Source organism: Papilio polytes, unplaced genomic scaffold, assembly GCF_000836215.1.
Source record: "Papilio polytes unplaced genomic scaffold, Ppol_1.0 DF822845.1, whole genome shotgun sequence".
NCBI classification, from domain to species: Eukaryota; Metazoa; Arthropoda; class Insecta; order Lepidoptera; family Papilionidae; genus Papilio; species Papilio polytes.
In genome coordinates, this window is record NW_013526359.1 from 5,897,495 (window position 1) to 5,922,469 (window position 24,975).

At 32.7% G+C, this 24,975-nt stretch overlaps 1 long non-coding RNA gene across 1 annotated transcript in view; it reads right to left on the reverse strand.

Annotated features, from left to right (window-relative positions):
- The window catches only part of LOC106105617, a 78,235-nt gene extending 54,179 nt beyond the window's left edge, over positions 1-24,056 (reverse strand). The window contains exons 1-2 of the long non-coding RNA XR_001225747.1: positions 23,902-24,056; positions 23,631-23,722 (exon numbers count right to left, since the gene is read on the reverse strand). This is a non-coding gene — a long non-coding RNA (uncharacterized LOC106105617). The remainder of the gene's footprint in view (positions 1-23,630; positions 23,723-23,901) is intronic.
- Between the last annotated feature and the right edge of the window lie 919 nt (positions 24,057-24,975).

The following is a 24,975-nucleotide window of genomic DNA, read 5'->3' on the forward strand; positions in this document are numbered from 1 at the left end:
CGTACGAACACCTATCGCGTGGGCGTAAAAAGTCTGCTGACCTTGAACTTTACCGCGGCGTACAAAGTCTGCCCGTGCGAACGCACGCTAAATATTTGGTTAGGCATATTATTTAACAGTTGTGGCTTCGAGACGTTTGGAAAAATAATATTTATTATTCAAAGATTAAATAAAGTGTGAAAAAGTGATATAATTATTGCTCTTGTAAAAACAAACGCTAACCCCATGTCAACGGTAAAGACTCGAGAGACATAACAAGCATTTCGTATTGTGATTCAAATCCTTTCTTGGTGAATTTATAAGGGTTGAACCCGTGGTGCGGTTAATCCCCACGGAGCACTTTATACCTAATTATATCGTATAGGCGACGTAAATTAGGATATTTAATGAAACTGGAGATTGAAGACCCATTTAATGCTTATTAAGTTTGCTGCCATTTTAATTATAAAAGGAAAATTATACATGTATTTTGACTACTTATGTTTACCAATTTTATATTTTTAATACTCTAATTTTGTAACTAAGTATGTTTAAATAAAGCAAATTTTTATTACAAACATATGTAAAAGCAATTTTTAACATATTTCGATAATACAAATAATGTTCAAGATAATTATCAATAATAGCAATTTCCAATACAACATTGTTAAAATATAAGACAATAAGAAGCAAAATCGACAATATAAACTCTCAAAGACGATACAAAAAGAAACCGACGCCGGGGAACGGAAGAAGTAATAAAATATGAAGGCAGAGTAAAGCGGGCCCGCGTCTCCGTGAATTTATTTTAACTAACTGAAATAGCCCCGCAGTTTCCGTCGAGTGTTAAGGGCTTGTGTTTGTGTAAACAAGCCGTGATTATATTTAGTGCTCTGGGAGACAAAGTAACGCGTTGTCCTGTGAATCTCGAACATTCGCAACGGAGTTTTTAAATACCGATTGATAAAAACCTATTGTCATGTCTAAACAATGGAAGCTCTTTGATATTATTTTGCTATTTGTTATCAATATTTTAAGTGGGTTGTAAATGACATAGAGTTACATATCTCGTAGAATTGAATTTCTTTTACTAATTAACTTCCCTACATCAACATTACAATTAGTATAGAATATTGAATATAATTTAATTTAACATTGTATTTTGGAACTGTAAGTTCCAAATAGTTTCGAATTCCAAAACTAATTCACTAATTGGATTAACACTTTACAATAAACAATCATGGTCGCACTAAAACAAGAAAGAATCATCGACTAATTTCTTCATGTTTATAGTTCCATTATACCACGATATTATAAAAAAATTCAAAGCCCTAGGGACGTTCTCAGAGGCATAGCGGAGTTATTGCTACGTCACGCTTCCCGGCATCTTGCAACATAGCCCGGCCTACTGGTTACCTGCTAATGGTGGAATAAAAAACAAAGGTTGCAACTCGATTCAAGACGCAACAATTCTAGAGATGTACTGATATAGATGTTATGTAGTTCAAGATATTTTATGACATTCGTAAATCTTGAATGAGAATGTCGGAAATATATGTTTAAGAAAAAAAATTAAAAAGTAATGTTTGTTTGTAATGATTAGGATTTCCCAAATTATCAGCTAATGGCCGGTTTCCCAGTTACTTTCAACCAATTGTGTTTTTGGTTCGATAGCTTCATGAAAGCGTTTCCAATGTACGTAACTTGAGTGTTACTCTAATAAAATTTCCTTAAATCTAACACTAATGGATCAATAGGTAATAATAACATGAATGGAAACTTCAGCAACCGAGCATAAGTGTTAACATTTATTCAAAAATCAGCAGCATGTGTTTTTCGTTACTTTTAATTCAATTAGCTGAAAAGTATTTTAATTTTATTATCGATATCGACTTCCCAGTCACTTCACTAGTCATATGGAGCCGTAGACGATAAGAAAATCATGTTCTAACGCGACCCTCTTGTCTAAACGATTCGGTAGTAAATTAAGAAATAACTCAATACTATCAAGATGTCTCGATTGTTACTATTTCCGATACGACCATCTGTCGATTGTGAATCATTAACTCGGAAGTCATAGTCGCATTCTCTTGACGTCATTATACTAATTAGGTAGACAGAAGTAGAAACAAATTAAGTCACGTTCGTAGTTATTTGTCATGATAGCTTATTTAGAGTAAGGTCAGGTTGGAACCCGGTAACAAATGTTTTATTGGAAGCCGGAATTAGACGATAATATGTACAAGACCCTTTGTCTTTTAATTATAATTTATACTGTTAAACATAACAGTTATTTTATTTTATAAAACATGGAACAAAATTGGTTCTTTCTTATGTAAAATTAGTCAAGTTGATTTAATAAACATAAAATAATTAAGCTATATGTTACTTGAGTGCGAAGGAGCCAGCTGAAAATCAGCGCAGGAACGGCTTAGTCCGTCCTGCATACGCTGAGCTGGCTACCTTTTGCCACGATTGTGTTCCCTTTAGAATAAGTCCTTTTATGTAATTTCTATTTTGTGGCAATAAATACATATTCATTCATTCATTCATTCAGCCATTCATTCATTCGTTCATTCAAAATGAGGTGTAAACTGCAAAATTGTGGCTTACGATAGTTTACAAATCGATATTCTTGGTCTTCTCTATTTCTTTTGTCTTCGTGTCGTATCAAATGTCCCAATTTCTCTTCTGTTCTCTAATATGATGTTTTACGAAAATTAAAAATGCATAATTCTCAAATAACGTTCCTATTTTGTCCCTAATTAACCCTTTCAGGATCATAAGATGGCTGAGACAAAATATCGATTTTTTACATTTGATTTTGGCGCAATAAAGTATTACAGTTCTTTGTTTTTAAATCATTATACATTTGCCGCCTTGGACATACGTTTTATTTTGACATCAATTAAAATAAATATCGATTCAATAATAATTGAATAATCGATAATATAATCGATCCCTTGTGCGTGAAAGGGTTAATACGGACGTCTCGTATTCCCATTTAACAGTCATTTGTTTTGGCTGTGTTTAACTCACACTATTGCCTAAACCAATACCAAAGGTTGTCTCACCAAGGTTTAGATAAAGATAGATCCCAAGCTTTATCCAATAGATTTGCACTTAATAATTATTAATATGATTATCTTGAATGTTATCCAAGAACATTCTAAACATTGATGATAGATTTATATGTTTATTTTATATTTTATTGGAAACGTATTGAGTTAGTCTATTTTAATATAACATAATATATTTATACATTCGATGTAAGGTCAGACTTCCGTAGTCGCTAATATTAAAAGGTATAAAAGTGTTTAGACTTTCATTATGAGCAGTGAAACCACTTCTTAACTTAAACATTGTAGGATTCCATTGCCTTGACACTTAAATTGTTACTGTCATCTCAGTCAAAACAGTGACTACATATGTAATACAAGTAACGTCAGTGAAAATATATTAGTACAATAAAAAGATAGTGCACATTAAACAACATACTATCTCTCGGTGGTATAAGAAAAGCCGAACATTATCTCCTAGTCAAGTTATGTAAGGGCCCTCCAGTACTTAGTTACATCCCATATAGTCCCACCTGAGGGTAATTCAAATTTATTGCTATCGGTCAGCCGTAGAAGTGTTTACGGCGAGTAGGGTAGTTTTTCCGACATATTTGATAGTATTCTTCTGGGAAATATAATAGTGAAGTAAGCTGTAATGTACTTTGTTATAAAACGTAATCTTGGTGTTTATAATCTAGCTGTTGCACGCGACTACGTCCGCGTAATTTAAAAAATATAGCCCCTATTACTCACAGATAAATTACCTTTCTAATGGTATCTGTTCTAATCTAAATCTTGAATTAAATATGTATTTATGACAGACAGTATGTACTGAAACCCTAAAATGTAGATGTTTCCCCTTTTTAATATTTGTATAGGAGTTTATATATAGAAGTATAGAACAATTCAACATTCTAATCAGGAGATATTTTTCTACTAACTAAAAACTCTTTTACAATTAAAATGTTTCATTATTCCTACACAAGATAGGCTACATTTGACATCATTATTAACAAAAAAGTCCATAAGAGCTTAACACAAATAAAGCTTTAAAAAACCTCGCATTCATAAGATCTTTAAACATATAAAAGTTAGTATTAACAGAGACAAAATGGATTTACACTACCATACATAATGTTTAAGTACACATTAGTTTGAGGTAAATAAGATCGATTTTTGCAAAACACACTTAAATGCGAAACAATAAATATAGAGAGTGTAGGCTTACTGTTCGAAACACCTGCCGCACGAATAAATTGGGTAGCATCCTCGGTACCGTTACGAAGTGGCAAGGCTTCCTTCATAACATACCTTGTAATTTGTGGTATCGCATAACTAGCTCTCTCAAATACACCTTCTAAACAAAGTTCTCACAAATATTGACAAATATAAACGAGACTAGAAAATGCAACAACAGGGGACCTACCACGAAAAATTTGATAAGCAGTAACGTTATCGATAACATTTGAAAGAGATTTGTTAGTGTAATTTACGCCTGATGTATGCTTTGTAAAAGTCGCAGGACTAATAATACATTAATACTAGTAATAATAGTTTCACGGGCACGTTTCTTGTATCGTTTTATTTAAATTGCACAATGGCCTTTAATAATTGGGCAATTAAATTACTAGTGAATAATATTAAATTACGTAACACGTTCTTCGTAATAGAGATTTGTCAAGGTGAGACGGACAATTCAAATAAAGTTCAATTACACCATAGTGTTAATATACGAAAACTTCAGCACGTAATTTGTTTTATAAAGTAAATACATTTTTAAAGATTATTAACATAGTATTTTGTACGTTACAGTAATACATAGAGGTACCAATCTGATAATTAATTACATAAATAATTGCAAAGAATATAAGATTATCCTTCATTTGAAATTTAGATGGTAATCAAAATTAGAAAAGGCTAAAATATTTGTGAAGGTGTAAAAGCGTGGGGTTCCGCAGTTTTCGGCAGATAACAAGTGTGTAGGCATTTCGGGAGTAAAACCCAGTGTTATCACAGATAACAATAATTTATTAATTTTAAAATTCTCTAGTTTGTTATAGATTCAAGGTGGTCTTTGACATGTATTGAATTCAAAACAATCGTTATATGTGAACGGAAATTTTATTACACACGTATTATTATTTCGTGAATCGATTTTGTAAATAACTTGTTAGCATCGTGTTCGTATCTTTTTATGGTTTCGCTACCTGAACCGTAGAGGTGATTTCGGGGTGAGTCATGTACCACGAAAGTGGATTGAACTTTGAATAATCCGTCTATAACCACATTTGTCTACCTGAACGTAAGGCATAATCATTTGCGACTTTGAATGTATGGATACACCTACCTTTTAAACAAATCTAGATGGCATTTGATAGCATTTTACCTGGAATAGCTAAGCAACTAAATTTACATTACGCGTTGACTTTATTAAATGCGGATAGCTACAAAGCTAGAGGTAGTCTGAAGAAACTATGGATTGTGTGAATGAGGATATGCTTAAGAAGGGATTGAGTTCAGATATGACTGCTATTAGAGATAAATGGAAGTAGTATAAACTATACTGTCCCTCCGTAGGGACAAGGGCTGCTATAGTTTTATTTATAATACGAGAGATTGTAAAATTTACCAAGAAATATCTTACATATTTCGTTCAGGATACGTGTACTTAGTAGTAAATGTTCCTGCTAGTATTACTATAGTTATGCATAAAATATTACATATTAACTAAATACGTATATATTGACGACAATATTATTTATACGTTGAAATTACGAGTTCTTAAAGTAAACACCTTCTTGCGGGGGTTACATTTCGTTGAATAAAACATTTGACAGAAGTTTGCCGCCGTGTAACGTGTTAATGCGTCAGATAATTCGGATATTATTCCACTGGCATACGTGAGGTCTGTAATTAGAAATGAGGGGATATGGTATCACTATTTACGGGATATACTTAACTCCCTTGGTTTTCCTTGATCGTGAGGTAAGGCTTTATCTATGAGAATGATGGTAAATTAATGATTTCTTTACTTATAAAAATTAGGTTGTAATTAAATGTGAAATGCATAGACTTGTTTTAATATACAATTGCAATTGCAATTTGTTGTTGATCGGAATATTCAGTACAAGTTGACGACAGAAATTACTCTTTAGTCACATTTAATTGTTGTTAATTAGTGTTACGAAGCTCATAGAAGTGTGTGTGGGACAGTATATCATTCAAACTTTCGCAATTAAGATGAATTAAATCCAAGCTACTTGAATACATTTCCAAGATATAGCCAAGGATCTAGGTTGCGACTAATTAAATACTAGTAACTCTAAAGTTTGTTTCCACTACAAAAGTACACGAAATATGTTGTCATCGCTCTTATTGTCATTGCGAAAGTTGAGACTGAAATATGTTTCCTTACAGGTTTTTGTCAGTAGTGGAAACTTGAAATTATAAAGTATTTTGATCCATTTTATTATGTTAATCCGTTCTGCATCTCTCCAATGTTGTGACCTTGAAACAATAATTTTAAAGCGATCGATATGCGTGGCGTATGTTGCGAATAAAATAAGTTTGAAAAAAAAAAACAACATTTAAAATTTGTTTTGCAAACGGCCAACCGCCATGAGAACATAAGGTGAGTGACCCGGAAAAACAAAATACTGACCGCCATATATAATTGCGTTTTAAAAAACAATAAGATTTTTTAATTCCGAATAGTCTGGCGTCATTTGTTTCCAAATTCAAAAGAAAGGGAAACCCTAATCGACTAAATCTTACTAATATTATAAATGCGAAAGTTTAGATGGATGAATAGTTTGTAATCCAAACGGCTGAACGGATCTCACTGAAATTTAGCATAGATGTAGAGGATATTCGTAGATGAACACATAGGCTACTCTATTTTTTTTTATTCCAGGCGGACGGAGTCGCGGTACAAAGTTAGTTCTACATAAAAAAGTCCTTTATTGACATCTGAATTATTTGATCTTCGTAGTAAAAGTTTAAAAAACAATTGGAAGAATCTCGAAGTTGCGAAAATCAGATTTTTAAAAAATTAATTATAAAAGTTGTTTTTGAAAAACTTGTTATTTTAATGTCAGGTCAACGACTTTGATATAATTGCTACAAGATCTGCGGCAAATTCTTTATGGGTAATCGTGTTTAATTTGTCTAAAATGCATATTTAAGCCATAACACGCCTTTTTATGACATTCGATATTAAATCCAACAATGCCTTTTAAATCCACTCGGAAATACTCACATAGTAGTTAAAATTCAAGTGGAAAAGATACCTTACCTAAAAAAAAAACACATCGTTAGATATTTATATTCATAGTAAAATAATAAGACAGTTTATTATGCCATAAAATTTTTAAAACCAAGACAAAAAAAATACGTAAAACCGTACGCAAAGGTAAGTATAGATTTAACAAAAGATGAATAATCATCAGTTGGTACCTGCTTGAACAGGTAAAGTGAGACAGAGACAAAACTATGGCTGGCTCTTTCACACAACTGAGCTGGGGTTAATAATGCATTCTACGAACGACCTATCAATCTTTTTGAGTGAAATCTGACAATTTGTAAGTTATTCTATAATGATCTCTAAATCGTCCCACTTAAGGTCAAAAGTGAAATAACCTTAACACTGATGCAGTTAGTAGCAGTGTAAAAGTTACAAATTATTCAATGGGAAGCTTAGTTAAATCATAAAATCGTTCAATTTCATCTATTTTCTAGCAAATAATTATTACATATAATTAATTTAATTTTGAGTATCTGTATTTTTCAAGCGATTTTGACAGATGGAGGTCGCTGATGATCATTTTTTTATTTAAAAAGTATTATAAAATAGCCAAGAAATAAATATAAATAATTCGAAGTTAGTGACCCAAAGAGGTACTGCAGAGGAAACGCGTAATAAACGAAACACAAACACCCTGTATAACTTATTTGTATGGAAGGGTCATCGAACTGCATACGGCTGCGCAAGATGCGACGTAATTGTACCAGTTTACTCTTATTGTCTACATCACTGTGGGTTTTCACAGTCGAAACACTTGTAAAATAACATATTGTTTTCCCCTCTCAATGTCTTTGGAGAAACAGAGACAATAATATGTGTCAACAAGTGTTACAGCAGTGTAATTATACGTTTAACTAGGACAGACTAGGACGTAAAGTTGGTAACAATTGATTGCATATTTATCTATATTTTAATAATGTTAATTGTATGAACTCAAAACATAAGACTGTAAAAATTTATAAATAACTAGCTTTCACCCGCAACTCCGTCCGCGCGGAAATAAAAAAAAAACAAAAGCGAGAAGCCCATGTGTTCTTCCAGACTATCCCCTACATCTATGCCAAATTTCATTGAGATCCTTTCAGCCATTCAGGCTACAAACTCTAACAAACATCCATCCATCCATCTAAACTTTCGAATTTATAATATAAGTAAGATAAACAGTATACAAAATTTAAGTTCAGGTCACACTTTAAAATGTAAACAGCATATGTATTTTGTCCTAAAGATACAGAGTTTAAGCCCACTTCTAGACAGGCGTCAAGTAGACAAGTTGCTTCAGAGTTCAGCAAGTTAACTGAGAGCTTAAGAACTCAATTTCTCATATAAATAGGATCAGCGGCACATCGATCCGACGTCATGTTATTAAACGATGTCATGCCCGTGTAGATTCACCAACTTCATGTTAGGATATTCCGGAAAGACAAATAATGACATTTTATAAACTCGGTACCAATTTACATTTTTTGCAATTCTAGGTGCATGACCAGAAGGAAAGTATACAAGAAACATAGTAAACAATGACAGCAATTCTAACAAAATTTACTATTATTCACTCTTCATATACAGCAATCCATTTATCGATGTTTGTATATTTGTATGTTTTTATATTTAGAGTTGAGAAATTACTACCAATACGTGCCAACCGACATGTAGTGAAGATGCAAATGTAATATTTCGCATGATGTTTTATTGCAAATACTGTCAATTATCATTATTACATTTAGTATTTACTAATAGTTTATTCAGTTGTAAACTTACTTAACTTTTTTTTTTTCGGAAATCTCTAAAGTTGCAAAAATTATGGCGGTCCTATTGTCTCTAGTTATAAGCAGCGATGGATCACATGAAATGAGATGCAATCGACTAACAAATTGATAAAACAAAACCTATTTTACATACAGAATGTTTCAAGAAATTTTCTTTTTACGTCATAAGAATTCTCTTTTGTCTACTCTTCATTAGGTTTCGCCCACGAATCCGTCCGCATCGAATTAATTAAAAATAAACATTAGTAGCATTAGTGTTCTTACAGACTACACTACATCTGTGCCAAAATTCATTGTGATCCTTTCAGCATTTTAGGCTACAAACTCTAACAAACATCCATCTATCTAAACTTTCGCATTTGTAAGACATTTGAAACATTTTTGTGGTTCTTTGCGAATTTATTACAACTCTTAACTGCACTAAAACAGATATTAAAAAAAATAACATTGTATGCAAATATCTTGAAGGAAACATGTTAGGTTTTTGTATACTGTTTAAATTGTCCATATCTTTGCATAATTTTAATTTTTGGCATACACTGCGCTTTGTAGAGCGTAAAGTCTGCAAGCAAGACAAAGAGTTTCACAGTTTAGAAAATAAAGGTGATAAACTACTTCGTTCTTTACATTACATCAAGATAATACTATGAAATTGTTACTACTCTATGCAATGTAGGACTTAAAAATACAGTATTGTTTTTAAAACCAAATAAGTGGAACATTGTCACAATTCAAATTAGCAACACATTTAAAATATCTTTTCCGATATTTATATTAACGTGAAATCTCACTGCCTTCATATTTTACTTAAACACTAGCTGTTCCCGTGAGACTTTGTCCGCATGAAATTAAGAAAATTTTATTTTATTGTTTATATATGTCAAATTATCAATTGCAAATGTCAAAATGGACATGATATGATGACAGACCATGGCAACCTTGCTTCCTTAATGTTGGCAGCTTGTAGTTTATGGTCCTTTTCTTACATGAAGGTTTTTATTTTCAATTTATTTATTACCCAAGTTTAACAGCGTAAAAATATATTGCCAAAAGCTTGTCGTTAGTGTAGATCTTTTTATCATAGAAAAAAATATTCAAAAACATGCTATGATTGCTGACATACTACGCCACAAAGTAGTGTGTGTTTACGCTTTATTATAATAGTATAGAAGTATAGATAGATTATTGTTTTTTTTTTTCAAATTTAATAAAAGAGATGACAATATTGTATATAACGGTATACCGTATGTTATACCGTTATTTTTAGTTAATCTTTGTAATGAGTTTAGTTTCTTTGTGAGCCATACACATCTTCTATCTATTCAGTGTTACGTTTATTTGGTTATGACTAAGGTTTTCTAGCGATTTCTATATTTTCCTATGACTAAAGTCCGGGTACAAAATTTCTTAGACCGGAAAATTGAGTCATAACAAACTTTTTAATAGATATATTGTCTCACTTTATTTTTTTAAAGACTTAAAAGAAAGGAGTCTTAAAAGGTCATTTTTTTGTCTTGGTTTCAAAACATTTCTCTACCTATTTTGAAATTACATTTTAGCAGACTTAAAAAGAATCAAAACTATGCGACGTGTTACTGTAAAAACGCAAACTCCGAAAATGCCGAGATTTCTGTTCGAATATATACGGTAACACGGAATATAACTTAACATATATAAACATTTATATTTGTACACATTATGTTCACACTAGCTACCTCACCGATTTACAGACTGGAGTATCTTTCCAAACCAGTGGCGCGTTAAATTTCTAACATATTTACCACTCACTAATATATACATTATATTTAAACCTCAAAAAACTATAAACAATAATTTAAATCTATACAAATATTAATAAGAGATAAAAAGTTCAAACTTGACTTAAGAAAATTTTACACAAAATGAATCGACGTTAATACAATCAGTACATCTTATTGTAGTTCCTGTGTTTATTCTAATTATCTGATACCTCATGTCAAATGATAAATATTGATTAGTTACACAGATAAGCAAAAAGCTGACTTAATGCCAACTGTTTTAAGGTCAAATTTGCGTATGACGGTAGTAAACCGGACGTGGAGACTGCATCAAGACGTTAGAAACATTTTAATCATAAAACAAACGACGGTGTATCTGTAGTCTATGCACGTAGAGATAGATACCGTAGATTGTCTATGGTTTTAACCTTACCAGACACGGACTTCAAGACGACGGCGTATCTGCATTTATAGGAACGCATGTAAACGGTTCCCTGTATTTAGAAGTCAAACGCTAAACCTCCAGCCACTTAAAGCCCGATAAAGTTCCGATTTAAATAAAGAGTGGAACTGTCCAGAGTAGAACTGAGCGTCTGTAGCTGGTTTGAAACAGTCCGTGTATGGCAGCTTTTACATAAACAGCTTTAGAGCAATACTCGTTATTGTTAGTTCATTTGAACCTAAGTACACCATTGTTGGTTCACTGTAATAACCCTAATTAAGAACATTTTAAGTTTAAAATTACTAGAAAAACTTATATGACATTTAATAAATAAATCTTCATATTACATCTCCTTCCACAGCACATGGCAGTTTTTAAATAATTAAAAAACTACAATAAAAAATACGTGTAGAAAAACGTGTCCGCATCTACTGCCCTTCGGGTTACAACGTTGTTCCACATTTCCACGAAAACATATGTCGAACGACACGAACGAAATACAAAAAAGTCTCAAATACAAGCTAATGTCGAACAAGACGCCCCCGGCAATGATACACGGACGGACAAATAAAAATGTTTAATATCATTTTATACGTAGCGATAAAACATTGGCCGCCTAAATTGAGACATTTTATTATTAGAAATACGATTTTGACAGTCATAAACGAGCTACGATCCAAAGATATTATTTCATTTTATGGTTTGAAATATCACAATACGAGTACTGGGTAAGAGAAAACGCTTAAAGCAAAACATAGAGCATTTTACTAGCTTTAATATTCGAATGAACCAAACAAATATTATATACTAGCTGTTGCTCGCGACTTAGCCCGCGCGAAACAAAAAATAAAATAAAACTACGTCACTTACTGATACCGTAGCTTTTTCATGGTGAAATTGTTGACATCGTCCCAGTAGTTTTTTTAATTATTTCAATACATACAAAAATACAAATCTTTCCTCTTTATAATATTAGTATAGATTACATATTAGGTAACACAACTTCATACTGAATGAATTTTGGAACAGACGTAATTTAATTTGGAATAATACGTTTCTCAGATTTTGCACTTAATATTTTTAGTTACATTTCTATCGTTAACAAGAAACATTTCAATGTAATTCTAACCGCGATTACTAATAACAAGCACTATATGTTTTACTTTTTTCCAGCCGGTTAGCGTCGCGTTTGACTTCCGTTTTCCTCGTTGAATTCCCGCCAATGTCAATGACGTTCTCTTTGCAAGGTTAAAAGCAAATTGATAATATAACATTATAAAAACAATTTGATTTGATTTAAGATGTTGGATTTATTTAATAATCTTATAAATATGATAAATGCGAAAGTTTAGATAGATGAATATTTGTTAGAGTTTGTAGCCTCAATTGTTCGGATCTCGATGAAATTTGGCACAGATGTAGAGGATAGTCTAGAAGAACACATAGGCTATTTATATTATTGTTTTTTTTTAATTCCACGTGAAGTTAAACTATAATACTATAACACTCTCTCTCTCTCTCTCTAAAGCTGACACACAACTTCAGTTTTAACTGAACAGTTAAACTTTAGCGGCCCCTTAATTACTTGAATACGCTTTGTAAGATGCATTCGGTAATGCGGTAATCAATTGTTTATTGAACCATGTAATTGGTTTTATAGTTAGTGCACTTTGTGGGAGGGCCTTTAACTTTTTGTAGGGTTGACAAGGTTGAGCGGTTTAGTAGTTTAACTAAAAGAACACTTAATTAAAGATTATATTTAACTCGTACAGCCAGACCTGAAATAGGAAAATCTTTCTTTATGGCAATAACACAGTGAAACTGTTGTTTTTTCTTAAAAATTATTTAAATCGAATTAATTTAACTTGATCTCTATTCTGAAAACTTTTGCACACTTAAAAAAATAAAATGTCAAAAATTCTCTTACATCTGTAGCATAGCAACAGAAATGTGCGAGAGGGACAGCGTTTCAAAGTCTTAAGTATTCGAGTTCGTGCGAAAGGGACAGTCATATTCCGACGTGGTAGTGTACCAGTATGATCGGAGTTGACGACCGCGAACGAAGGCCGTGCAATCGGTCAGCCGACAAATGTCACGGCCGCGCGGCGACGGGACGTTGTCGTCACAGAAAAACGTGACTCACTGAACGTCTATGACATACCAACTGTCAACGACAGTTTGTCAATTTCAAAATGCACTAAGAGCACGCGCACACCTTTGACTAAACTATCGCACAATTGTTCAGTGGCTCTTTGATTCCTATGAGCTTATATCGAGGTGCGTATACTACATTTTAAGTTGTGGAACTAAACAGTTGAATTGGCTGAAAAACAATAGACAATCGCACAACAGTTATACGATTGCTTTAAGTAAAGTAAGTTTAAAGTAAAACATTTATCTTTGTAGATAATGCAAATCAGCAGTTTAGCGTTTTGAAAATAAACGTCTTATAAAAATCTTTAAAAAATACTAAATAAATTGAAATTGAACAAAAAAAAACACAACCTGTGTATGACACTTCGGGGGCATTACAAATCGAATGACACTAATAATAATAGACATACATACAAAACAATACAAATAACAATATACTTACAAGTAAAACATAACCCTTTTATTCTATTACTAGCGCAGACAGGGGCGTCCCTAGTATTTATAAGTTTAATTAAGACATTTCTATAATAAGAACTTGGTACCTAATAATACTATATTCAATTCCAACCTTACCAAAGTCACGTATTTAATACAAATATTTTAAAACAATTCCAAAGTGTTGACAGCCCTATAATTAACAATGTCCAACTTCGGACTGCGTGTACACATTACTCAACTAAACGCGAATCATTTGCGATGTCTAGTCTAGTTCAAACGTATTAAGCACTAGCTGTTGCCCGCGACTTTGCGAAATATTAAGATAAAAAAGTAGGCTATAATATGCCCGTCTATGTCAGCTACCCTTCAGTGAAAGTCCAGTCGAAATCGGCCCAGCCGTTTCGGAGATTACCCGGAACAAACGCAACTTGCAGACAGACAGACAAATAAATTTTAAATACGATTTTCGTTATCAGCAACACAAATTCATCTTCCCGAAATCTGGATATTTTCTTTTGATATTACAGACACTCCAATTTTATTATATGTATAGATATATAGATATACAGATTCAGATAAAATGCTAATTATACGCATTTGATTGTTTTTAACGTAACTCTTCACAACACTAACATAAAAACATATTGCCATCTCTCTCTGGTATTTTTTAACTGCGGAAAACTAAGTTTATGTTGATTTTTGGTTGAAAACCTGTTTAGATATTACATACATTTTTAATATTCATACATTTGTAATTTCAGTTTGAATATCTTACAAGTGTTATTCTCGTATTTACTACTAACAATCTGCCCAGATTCTGCGTGGCAAAGAATATACGTCTCATATCTTTTCTGTCATGTCCATACCCTTCCAATTAATGTAAAATAGAGTCTATGTTATCTATACTATTATAATAAAGCGTAAACACACACTTCTTTGTTGCCTAAGATCAGCAATCACATCAGATTTTCGAATAACTCTTTTTTTAATTAAAAAAAAACCCTACATTTACGTCACGCTTTACGCTATATATTTCCACGCCAATAAACTTAGGGGGTAAATATTTTGGATAAAAACCCTAACGTGGGAAAGAGACCATAAGTTGCTGCCAACATCAAGGAAACAAGATTCTTTTCTTGCGGATGAAGACGCACGGGAACAGCTAGTTCAGTGATAAGGTAGCTTTGTAACGGAAAAAGGATTTTTAAAATCAGTTTAATAGTTTTTAAATTTATAAGTTACACACAAGTACAATAGTATAGAAATATAGATTTGGTGCAGTAAAAATGAACATATTTGGTTGCAAATTAATCCAAATCTCATAGACTAAAATCAATATTACATCTATTAGATGATGGAGTCATACGTGGCATACAGAAGATATGACCCTACTAAGGATATAGAATGTGTGCGGAATAAAACTAGGAAACAAACATCCAAGGTTATTAGTGAAGGTAGTTCGCGTATAGAAAATATTTCTCATTGCGGTGTTCCGTTTATGTTACAATAGATTTCTTTGTATCAACCATTCGACATTGCGCTGACCTTACAAAATGACGTGTTATAAAAATTGCATAAATATGTAGGTCAATAATTAATAAATAACTTCGATGTGACCTTGACAGAGCGTGTGGAGAAGTAAATTTAAATAACGCGAATGTTTCGTCATACAAAATTTATTTTTAATGTTGAAATTGGCCTTTGAATTCTTAAAACCGTATTAAGTACTAGCTGTTCCCATGCGGCTTCGTCCGGATGAAATTATAAAAACTTTATTATATTCTTTACATTTGTAAAATTCTTAATTGCAAGTGTCTAAATGACATGACATTATGACAAAGCATAGCAGCCTTGCTTCCTTGATGTTGGCAGCAACTTATGGTCTCTTTCCCATATTAGGGTTTGTATTCAAAATATTTTCCCCCTTAGTTTAATGGCGTGAAAATATCTAACCTAAAGCGTGACGTAAGTGTAGGGCTTTTTATTAAAAAAAGAATTATTTAAAAATATGTTGTAATTCCTGACATCTTAGGCAAAAAAGAAGTGTGTGTTTACGCTTTATTATAATAGTATAGATTCTTAGCACTAGTAGTTGCTGTGCAGTGTTGCTCATTGAAGATACGATAAGGTATAACAATAAATTGTTGTTTTTATAGTTGCTACGCGAGACAAAGACGTATTAGAACGATTATAACCTATAACTCTAAGCTCTAGCTTAGATTACTTATTTTCTGCAATATAAAACAGCAACTAAAACATTTCCAGCTTTAAAAAGTAACATGTTTACAAGAATGGAATATTCTAAAGTGTTGCCAAGTAAAAAATTACAGATTTTTGGCAAGGTTGCCAGTATTTTCTACGCACATAGCGTAATAAAAGCAACAGTTCATTCATGCTAACGAATCGATATTCTAAGATGTTTTTTAAATAACACAGACCGGTTTTAAAAATAATTTTAAGTACTTTCGTTTGAAAATGTGTTATAAATGTTATTGTAAAATTAGCAATGTGTTATTTGTCTACGGTTAAAATTAGAATGCTTGGAATAACAAACATAAACAGTGATTTGTTGATATTTTTTTAATCAGATTCGATGTAATTCAAATTTTTGAAACGAAACATGAAACGACGGTTATATTAGAAGTCAGTTTAAAGTTGATTTGTGAATAAATCCGAAGTAATTATCTAATAATCTATATTTAAAAGCAATAAACAATTAAGTATTTTGAAAACATTCCAAAGATTTTTATCTTGCTAACAAATAACACAAAACAAATCACACGAGGGTTTACACAGATTTACCGGTCGAGATGTCTTTGTAATCATCGACTCGTCTGACAAAGACACGATGACTAACTAAACTAACATTAGTCGAGTGAGTCAACCGTCGAGTACTAAATCGGAGTGAACGAGGCATGAGCCTGAGAACACACTTGCGTGGCGATACGCTTTGTGAACAAAGAAAAAAGGGTCTATGAGAATTTAACGACCAGTATAAATTGAACTTACACTTTTATTCTTCGGAAGTCAACAAGTATATATCACCTATCTTGAACGACTATTTGTAATTTGCCTAGACAAATCATAAAGACCGGGCAAATTGCAAATCGAACGAATTCAGTCTGTCCGCGATATTTTATTGGCTATACAGAAAACAACCAAAGTGTCACATTTACAAAGTAACACGTCAGTTTGTGAATTCTTTTTTAACAACTGACAAACGGCATTTACGACTCTGTATCATAGATTAAATTGAAGACAAAGGTCTATTTAGACTGGCTGTTGATCAAAATGGGGGAAGGTTGGGATAAAAAGTGCTGCATCATTCAGAAGCGGGCAACATTCCCATGTCGGGTAAATGATAAGCTTGTTACAAGTTTACACGGTCGGTTGCTTAAGTTATGTGAGCAGAAGTTATAGGATTACGTCTTAAAACGTTACAGGGTGTTACAGTATAAAGAGAATCTAAGAATCTTAAAGCCTATTTCCACTTAGTCTAACAGCGCAAGGCTACAAAACATGCTAGTGGAACATGCGACATATTTCAAATGTCGGCTTCCATTATGTGAATATTAGTTCCATGTATTTAATTGCGACACAGTCAAACCCAAGTTCTTTTTAAACTTACTACAATCGAGACTTGACTAAGGTCTAGTCACCCTTGACTTGCGGTAGGAAAGGCCTTCAATGGGAACCTATCTATAGTAGAGTTTGAAAAATCTACAGTAACGAATTGTTGTCTATTAAACCACAGAACGTGACGTAGTTCATTTCATAGTGTGGCTTTATCAAATTCGGATATGCAATACCCCTTTCTCCCTACAGAATTTATTTCCTTCGCTTGGAGACGATACCCGTCCATTCGTAACTGAGCGTATTGCAGTTAACTAACAAGATTAATGAATCGGTCTCTCCGTCCGTATAGAATTAACTGCTTGACAAACGATAGCCGGGATATTTGCAGTGTCGTCGGTCATTTTAAGTGGTTTTTGTAACGCCAATTGGACTTTATCCAGACAGAATAAATAATAGGAAGCTTATCAATATTACTTAAATATCTACTATCTATTGATAATCTAGATAAATGGCATTTAATGACGAAAGCATTCTGCCACTCAGAGACGTCAGCAGTCTTTAAGTAATGTCACTTAAGTCTACTGTGGGTGTCACTATGGTGAGGATCTCCCAATTAAAGACTGAGTGCAGCAGTTAGTCTGTCTTCGATTGTGTTTTGGATTATTTTTAATTCAAAAGACGTTGTAACATTTTTAAACCATGCATAAATTAATCAGCTATTTCGCTACGTACTGACATACTTGTCTAAGTCTCAAAATACGGAATTGTCATTTTCTTCGTAACTGTACCAATCGGTCAAAGAATCAGCGATTCTAAACATAGCATACCCTTTAACATATAACGGCTACAATTAAGGTTTATTCAACTGGTCGACAAAATTATATTTCTTTTCTGTTTTGACGGTCGTCATGGTAACGCCGATGTAAGTAGCCGTCCACCCTACCAGGCGTAATTGAATGATTGCACTTAATTGTACCGAACGTTCCCGGGCCTTTTGTTGAAAGTCCGAGAATGTGGTCTAACCGTCACATGTAACGCGTTCGTTTTAAAATAAGAACGCTTTCGAGAATTGCGTTCGAAATTCAAAAATGACTTTTTTTTTGGTTTAATGTAATTTGAAATTCGTTCTGAAAAGCGATAATGTGTAATGAATTTTTATTGCAATGTTTAAAATATTGCTTGACAAAACAGAGTTAATTAAGTTCCTTTGAAAAATTTTAAAAATCTTTACAAGATTTGACATAATTAGAGTAAAAAATATCTTAGGAGAAAAAGCTAACTATTACTTAATTTCGTTTTATTAAAATAAAAATGAAATGAATTTCACGTTAATACTAAAATGATTACGCGTTTTTAACAGATCTTCTTTAAGAAACGTATTTCTAAGAAGAACTCGAACTGTAAGAGAAACTTTAATTAAAAATATTCGCCGCGAGCAAAGCCGTGGACAAAAGGTTGTTCACAATATCGTTGGCTAAGGTCAGTTAAATAGACAGAATACCAACTTAAATTAAACCTTACCGCATCACAATAGAGTCTATATTTCTTTGGCAGAACGTTATCAAAGCTAGTCGATACTTTCGTGCTTTTATCGTTGTGTGTTATAAATTTGTTGATAGATTTATAGTCGAAGCATTTGAATCGAAAAAGATAGTCACATAGGAGTATTTATAACCCATGTTCATGTAAACTAACTTTTATATCAACAACATCCGCCCATCTGATCACCGATGGGCAAATGTTTTGGCAATGGAAACCACAGATTAAACAACACATAAGACCACCCAGATGGGCCATAATTTTATGTCATTTAGGCCATCCCTTATTTCTTTTGCCAGCTACTATATTTGCAGAGAATTAAAAAATATATGAAGTACCCTATATGTTCTTCTAGACACTGTTCTACATTCAATCTATTAAGAAGAAAATTAGTACCGCGATATAGAATTGGCGCAACACTAGATTACTGGCATAAACGTCACATCTCTAACTGACAGCTGTCAATGTCATTAGGAGGATTGATATTCGCGCGCGATCCTGAGTCCTGAAGAGAGGTGTTGCTCCGAGTTTAAAACGATGGTATTACTTAAATAAATTGTTTAAAAATACCAAGTTTCATACATCCATTCATCTTAATTAAAACTTTTGCATTTATAATATTAATCTGATATGATTAAAAAAATCAATATATACATTTTTTATCTACGTAAAAGTTACGGAAGTCATATGAAATCGAAATATAAATTCCTAAAGCGGACCTCGATCAAATCGGTCTAACGAAACCTGGAATCCTCTTTGCGTATCCCCGTGCCTTTGACGAGGCAACTTGTTTTTTTGCCGTTCGGCATTCGCCAATCGGCTTTGATACCGGCCTGGTAACATTCAAAGTATCTTTTGTATTGCAAATATAGCAAAGAAAGTAATTAACAGTCAAAACTGAAAAATGGTTAACGCTTTGTTACTCGTCTGTAGAATTTAACTTCATTTGAAAAAAAAAATCACCGCATAAAACGGTTTCCTTTTTTATAGATAGCTTTTGTTAGACAAAATATATGACTTATGGCCAGTTTCTCAGCTATTTTTAACTATTCGTTAATGTCATTAGTTCCATATGTTTATGAAATATGTTTCCGAACTGCGTAACTTGAGTATTTGTCCTTTAAAACTTAGTTCAACCTAACACATATGAATGAATAATTTGTATTGTTGTATGTATTCGATTCACGTAATAACTACTGGGCCGATTTTATAAATTCTTTCACCAATAGAAAGGTAATTTATCTGTGAGTAACATAGGCTATATTTTGTATTAATTTTAATTTCACGCGGGCAGACGCGAAACTGCAGAAACCCAGCATTACTAGTTTAGTGTTAGCTTAATATAAAGACTTAGTTGCTAGCAAAAAAGGTATCTAAGAAAAAGATATAGTTTGAGATATAAAAAAGCAGGAAAATCAATGTTCATCAACACAATATCTGCCACACGTGTGATCTAAAAATGGATGCCAAGTGTCAATTCCCGGAAAACGAGTATAAATAGTATGATAAACATTGTTATTTTGATCGTGGTTAGGCTAAAAAGCCGTCACCATGGTTACGGTTTGATATACGTATACAACAGAAAAATCTAAAAATATGTTCTTAACCCCCGACAGACACTTCTTAAAGTTATTTCATTACAATCATCAAATAATAACAAAAACATTCTTAGTTCGTTGTACAGACCTTCACAGCGCTTAGGAAAGCAGTCATTATTTCCGTTTCTATACATTTAATAAAATTAGAATGTCTGTTTGTAATATCGAAAGAAAAATACCAGATTTCGGGAAGATGATGTATTTGCGTTGCTTAAAACGGAATTCGCATTTAATTTTTTTGTCTGTCTGTCTGTCTGCCCGGAAGATGCGTTTGTTCTGGATAATCTCCGAAACGACTGGGCCGATTTCAACCGTACTATCACTGAAAGGACAGACAGGCACATTATAGGCTACTTTTTTCTCTTAATATTGCGTGGACGAAGTCGCGGGCAATAGGTAGTGCTAAATATAACGCATTGTATTTTCTTTATTATATTATATCTATTACATAAAGCGGTCCAATTAAAAACCAGCGCCCCAGTTGGCTCAGAGTTGAACGGCACTTAACATAAAAATATGTTATGTTCTTTTGTCTAGTCTAGCGTGTATGTTTTTTGTACTCTTTTATGTTTTAACATCCGCTATGCTAATTATAGTTTAATAGGAAATGTATGTTTTAATTACGTCATTTATGGTTTTGACCTTACTGTGCTCAATAGCTCTATACTCTATAGTTATTTTTAACAGATTGTGAAACAAAAAAATTAAAAACATAAAAATCGGAACTAACGCTTTTACGCAAAACACGATTACTCACATGTCCCTTTATGTAAAAAAGTACTGTTAGTTAAGTTTTCCTTTAAACACCAATAAAAAAGAAAAAAAAACCTATAGGGTTTTTTACTGGCTGTTTACAATTAAGGAAATATAAATACAGTTTTGGCGCCAAATGATTCGTTCTCTAACATCTGGCGGTCTTTATAATTCCGATTTGTTTGTATTAAAGTTAATACGAGCGCTGCCTCACGTACACAGACGTTTCCTAGAATATTAAATATAACTAATTTGTTTTCCCATTACCGACCGCGAAATATGTTACCATCGAACCAATACTAAATATACTTTAACGTCTTAATAACTAAACTTTTACTTCTAGAAATATGTGATTGATGTTGTGTTTAAAAAAACACTTAATATGTCAGTGCATAGTAACAAGGTAATTTTTTTATTAAGGTAAGATAAAAATAAAGATAAAACGCAAGGTAAAAAAAAGTTAACCGAAATAATAGGTTGAATGAAGCATAGATTGAACATATTGTTTAAAAACTCTTTAATCTATAGTCTCCCAGAGACAAATTTGTCAAAGACAAAGACATGTGAGATGAAGTCGTCCGGTCACTGAGCTATAATAGACTTTTCTTATTGGAATACGGAATGTAATCTCAAACGTATAATATGCAAATTAGTGGGTTTATTACAGGAATTAAGACGATAGCGTCAATATTTGCATATTGCTCCGACACGGAATTGAATTACATATCTCTCTATATTTGCCTTAGGGCAATTTCAGTTTGTCGGTGTTAGGTCAAACTATTAGTTATGAAGGTTTCATTTGCATAATTAATTTTGCTTTTACATTAAACGTGTTTGCTTGGCTATAAGACACTGAATTTTTAATTAATTTTCTTTATTCGAAAGTGTTGAGTTCTTGAATTATTTTTACCACCACCTATCACCAACTTACATGTTTTAAAACCCGGAAGATAACTAAAATATTTTTATACTATCGTATTATTTTTATTTCCTCAAGGCAAGTTATCGTTCAGCTTTATAAAAACTTGCGACTTGTTAACTTAACAACGAAACTAGTATCCTCTAAGATCGGTAACAACGTGACCGGAATTGATTTCCGGCTTAACCCCTCCCCCCTTCCTTCTAACTAATAACTTATCAAGCCCAATTCATCGTGTTAACTGGACATAATTAAAATCCTTATAAACATTTTCTACCCTCTGTACTTTCTACGATATATTTTTGATTTTTTTAATCTATGGTCGCATTTTTTTTAGTAATTATTATCATTTTTATAAAATTTTAATATCCAAAATAACAAATATTATTGTTTATATCAAATTTTGATATTATCCAAAATAACAAAGCAAACGTTAATTTCATTTTACAATTTCCACAAACAATTTGATGTCAGGACTGTTTAAAATCACTACCAAACCAGTCCAAAACTTGTTATTACCGAATCTATGCAATTACATTTAACTTGCATTACAATTCCTTATCGCTATGACACATATTTATCTAGATTTCGAAAGGACAGGCGATAAAGTAAACTGTATTACTAAATATTTCATTATAAACGAAATACCTATTTCCACATAACTACCCACAACTTAACTAGAGAACAAAACAAACTTCACTTATGTAATACATCACTATAATATTTTTATACTATCAAATCCAAAGAAGAAACTATCAATCAATTATTTTCATAATAATTAGAATAAAATTTAAAGGGACAACCGTCAATTTTAACATTAAACGGAAACGTCAAACGAAAAATTACATAATTGTAACAAAGGAAAGTGAGTAACATTTTGATCAATGTTTACATTTCATAAAATACTGCATGCATTGTAATAAAATGATTACTTTGATGTGTTTATTGAATAAGAATTGCACACACGAACAAAGAATCGAAGCGTACGGACACGCGTTCAAGCAACAGGTAATACAATAAGTCAGACGAAGGCCTGATCAAATGTCAAACAAAAGGTTACAAAATTATATAAAGCATGCTTGTAGCATAATACATACTCCGATTCAATCTTTTATACACGACCTAATTATCAATTACAAAAAACGAACAGGCTTACGTAAGATGTTAGCAAATCGAAAAAGTATAGACCTAATAAAATGGAAAGGATGGTCGCCGGTCACAAAACAGGGAAAATACACAATAAACGAACACAAATCTTACATTTTCTGTATACGCACGCGGTCAAACGGACAAAAAAATTACAATCAGATGACGGTTTGCAAGACTTCAAATTTAAATACGTACCTGTGATTTACGATTTAATGAAGCACGTTCACCTCAAACTATGGCTTTGTTTTAGTAAAGTCAACGGCTCCCGATCAAACCGTACGGTTAATCTGAAAATAGAAACGAACCTTTATTAATGTACCGCCCTGTGAATCATAAGACGCGTCAACTATCCCAACGTATTTATACCCAGGACGAAGGGAAGTGTACAAAAAAAGGAAAACCGAAAACAATATTAAACGATCGTAAACAACACGAATAGTGCTATAACACAATAACTGATACGCACCGAATGTTACAATCACTATTGTTGTCCACAAACGCACGTGAATTTGAAAAAATAACGCACTAGATATTTCGAAGTAAAACTAGTTTATATTGTCCGATCGCATTACAAAGCGCGGCAAGCGTCCGTCCTCGACAGCGTTCCGCGCGAGACTGGCGCGAGTGTAGCGCCCTCTCGTCCGCCCCGGCGTTCACAAGTGTGCGTGTTCCATACTTGTAGGGGTGTACCCTGCGCCCCGTATACAATTTTATTTATTTTCAAATACAGGGTGAATGAGGAGATTGTATTTATCAAATATAAAAGGTAAACTGTGCTTTATAGTACACTTGTAATGGAAGATTTGGACAAGGATATTATTCGAGTGAGGCGTCGTTTCTTTGTAAACGGCCGTGAACCGACAAGTCAGCGGCGGTCATTGCCACGGGCATTGGGTATAAAAATACGTCACCGCATCTTTTACGTTCTATTATCCATATAAAATACGTTTTTTTCTCATTGAAACACGTTTCGCAGGCGGCGGTTATACTTGTTAAATATAATTTAATATTAAATTTACTTCACAATGCTTCGAGATAAAAGCAATGAACTTTTAATATAAGACAAATAAACTTGTCACTAAGTAGTTATTTACGTAGATGCCGCTATATACACATGCGGAAATGTTTACGGCATTGTATATTAAATGCTAGGTATATTCCATAGCGTGAATACATCGTTGAGTAGTAAACAGACTTTGTTTTAATTAACAAAATTTCATCTATTACAATTGTTCAAATTAATTTTATTAAACTTGATGTGATAATTAGAGAATTTAGTCACGACCGTGAACCACAAGTGTAGGCAGAGATAGAGATTTTCGGATAATACATTTATAAGTCTGACATATGTCGGTATAAAGTAGATTTAGTACAACGAAAACAGCTTCAGAATATCTCATTTAGTATTTGTTGAAAGACAAAGTAACTCCTCGACATACATTAATTGACTACTTAGAGACGGTTAATTGGGACCACATATTTAGTCCTGCGAGGACTATTTCCAAACGAAAATAAATGTGCACAGCAAAATGTTAGACCG